The sequence below is a fragment of the Vicia villosa genome, unplaced genomic scaffold (genome assembly GCF_029867415.1).
Source record: "Vicia villosa cultivar HV-30 ecotype Madison, WI unplaced genomic scaffold, Vvil1.0 ctg.002028F_1_1, whole genome shotgun sequence".
In the NCBI taxonomy this organism is placed as follows: domain Eukaryota; kingdom Viridiplantae; phylum Streptophyta; class Magnoliopsida; order Fabales; family Fabaceae; genus Vicia; species Vicia villosa.
Genome location: NW_026705817.1, coordinates 246,588 through 250,178, shown reverse-complemented (window position 1 = coordinate 250,178; position 3,591 = coordinate 246,588). Strand labels below are relative to the sequence as shown.

The window sequence follows — 3,591 nt, the reverse complement described above, 5'->3', positions numbered from 1 at the left end:
CACTCTTATCTCTATAACTATGTATCACCCAAATTTTTTCCACAACCCCCAATCCCAATATCTCGAGGAGCCGCACCCAATTTTCCCTTATGATTACCATTCCCAGTATCTCGAGGAATCAAAAGGATCTCATAAATTTGACCTCGAAATACTAATGGAGGATTTCAACGCGTCACTAACTCATTTTCACCCGAATTACCTTTGCAACTACCAATCTCAACATTTTGAGGATTCGCAAGAATCTTATAATTCCAACCTAGGAACATTAATATGGGATTTCAATTTGACACCAACTTATCCTCAACCGAATTTCCTCTACGATCACCACAACCAATATTTTGAGGACTCACCAGAATCCCATAAATCCGACCTTGAAATATTAAGGGAGAATTTTATTGAAACACAAACTCTTTCTAGGCTAGAATCTACGATGACAGAGTGCTTTGTGGAAACACAAAACGCGACGCTAACTAACTTTGAAGAACCGCAAGAATCCCATAATTTCAACTTCGAAACATCAATGGAGGATTCTGATGCGACGCTAAATCACTTTAGGCTAGAATCTATGTTAAATCACTTCGTAGAAACACAAACTTCCCAAAATGAAGAGTTTAGCAAACAAAGTAGCCATATTAATGAATCCCTTAGGCAACTAACAACCGTGGTCGAGTCCCTAGCAACTCACAACATGGTTTTGGAGACTTAAATCTCCTTGCTTGAACAAAAACCTCTAGACCATTCCTTGAGAGGCATGGAGATGAAGTTACAACCAATAGTGAACAACAAAGTGAAAATCCTAAGGAGAGTGATAATGGGGTTGACGAAAGTAATATTGAGGTTGAGAAGAGTTTTGATGAGAAAAGAGTGGAGATTGAGAAAAATCCACCGACACCATCCGAAAGAGAGGTTGTCAAAGATATGGAGAAGGAAGCACCTAATGTTGTTCCTCCTCCCTATACCCCACCGATTCCTTTCCCGCATAGGTTTGTGGAAGCTAAGGTAGAATCCCAATCCAAAACGTATGTGGAAGTATTGGAAAATATCCACACCAATGACCCCTTGTTTGAAGTCTTGCATAAAAAGAGAAAGTTAGATGACTATGAAACTAGGGATCTCATTACTGTTAAGACGGTAAGGTTAACCTTTGAAGTGGTGGATGAAATCACTAAGCCCAAACTTGAAAAGCTGATACTTAGGATAGATCCAGAACCACCCCCACAAGTTCAAAAGAATGAACCACCCCATAAAAGAAAGAAAAGAAAAGGTGAGGGATATGTGAGATGTCTTGATAAGTGGCCATGTAAAACAAAGTTTACTAAACATTCAACCGAGGAGTCATTCTCGATAGAACCACCATGAGTGCTTGCACTCTTAAGCCGTCGAGCTATCGACGTTAAACAAAGCGTTGCGTGGGAGGTAACCCACGAGCTTTTAATTTAATGTTTCCTTTTATTGTGTGAATTTGAAGAAAATAAAGAGATGTATCGTTTATCATGTCTCAACTACCCCTCGCTATCAATAGATGTGCATATGCCCATATCACCGTTGTCGATATGAGCAGCGCAAATCGCTCTAGTATCGGCAAATGTCTTGTCTGAAAGTTTTTCAAGTACTGCAAACAACATTTCATAATACATTAAAATCAGTTTCAAATCAATGCAGGTGCAACAAATTGAACAAAAAAGAGTAAGACAATTAAAATCAATTTTCTTGTTAGACACTAATCCAATTTTCTAATCCAATTATTTGATTTGTACCTGGGAGAAGATTATAAACATGATTAGCATGGGAGTTCCAATTTCAACACAAGTCCCCACCTAAAAAAGTACAGAACAACATAATGAACAACACTATATGAGACAAAAAAGTTATATAGTAAAAGTCAGGTGGTTTCTATGTTTTACTAAACCACAGGAAAGCCTCTGTGAAATAAACCAAAACCAACTAATGTAATTACTGGAACCATTCCAAGTGGGCTGAAGAATCTGCATTAAATGAAAAACGGCGTAGTTAGTTTCATACTTGATAATATTTTATATGTTTATAATAATTTTCACTCTTTGACTTCAAAAGAAAGGTTTACCTAGAACAAATTGCATTACTTTGACTAAATCCCAAAATAATTTGTATACTTGATGCTATAATTCTACTATTTGCAAAAGCAGCGGAAAAGAAAACTTATTCAACTAAAGCTCAAAGGAAAACCATAATAATTAGTCAGAGACAAGAAAAACTACAATGAAAACATAAAAGAAAATGTATATCCACATAAATCTGTAATGAAAAATCATAAAAACCAAAAAGAAAAAGGGAATCGAAACACAGGAGACAAGAAAAAGTATATTCACCTGTGAAAAGCTTGAAATCAGTTGTTCTACTTCTCCTCTGTGTAACCCAAAACACATTTTGCTCCTTATTCATGTATGTTATACCCCAAAATTTGCCCGCATCTTTTTTCAAGAAAACTCCAATCTAAAAATTAGGAGTTTCAAATAATCATGGATTTTTATTTCATAAATATCCTGACATATGAAATACTTAGTTTTTAGAATTTTTCTTATACAGTATTTTGGCTCGCTGTTGAATTTATTCTTACGCAAACGCCAGTTACTGTTTATTACTTCACACACGCTATTTATTTGATATTTATTTACAGATAAATAGTACTGACGCAATTGGTACAGAACTGAATCTTTTGCAGGCGCAGAGTCGAGGATTCAAACTGTACTGGTAACAAGTAAATTATTACTAATTTTTGTTTCCCACTAACTTTTGTACTATATTCCATTATTTTCAAAATCGCTTCAAATCTCTTTTTTCAAAAATTAAATCCTAACTTTATTCTATACATCTCTTTTTCCCAACACTATCATACACTTTCTTTCAAATCTTACTTCCACTCAAATTTTCCTTTTGTACGGAATCACTTCATTCCCCCCAACGTCTCTATCCTTCTTTTCATTCTATAAATACCTCTCATTTATTCCATAAAATCTCACATCAAATTCTAACTCATCTCTCTAATTTCTACTTCATATTCATTCTCTCTTCTTCTCCGGCAAAAATGGCGAAGCGGATAGAGACGTGTTTTCTTATGATCATCACCGTCGTGGTGGTAATCATGTCTTTTTTCTGTCTACATAGCCCGGAAAAATGTGGACCTGGGATGCTTACACTCCCAATCATCTACATGTTATTGTTTGTAGCATGGGTTATTAATCGTCATTCTTAAAGTTTGCCGTATCTCCTATTTCTTAAATGTACCGTTTACTCGTCGTACTGTTCATTATAGTATGTAATATTTGTACTGTCAGTATTAAATGTTGTACTATTCGTCATACTGTTGCTTAATTATTCAGATAATATTTTGTGTGTTTTCTGCCAGTCAAATATTTATTTTTCTGTGCATTAAATGATTTTCAGGGTTATTATCGGTAATTTTGCTCGCATACAGTATATATTATTTATTTATTATGTCTTTGTTTTTCTAACAAGTCATGTAAATAAATTTTCAACAATAAACTTTCATCTTTCACATAAAACAAAAACAACAAAAAGAAAATTAACTTTTACTGTTGATTTTTCACTATA

At 34.6% G+C, this 3,591-nt stretch overlaps 1 long non-coding RNA gene across 1 annotated transcript; it reads right to left on the bottom strand.

Moving 5' to 3' along the window:
* Positions 1-1,521: 1,521 nt before the first annotated feature.
* On the bottom strand, positions 1,522-1,996 carry LOC131637559 (uncharacterized). Its single transcript, XR_009294359.1, has 3 exons — positions 1,910-1,996; positions 1,758-1,817; positions 1,522-1,612 (listed from the first exon to the last, which is right to left on the bottom strand). It is a non-coding gene; the product is annotated as an uncharacterized LOC131637559 (long non-coding RNA).
* Between the last annotated feature and the right edge of the window lie 1,595 nt (positions 1,997-3,591).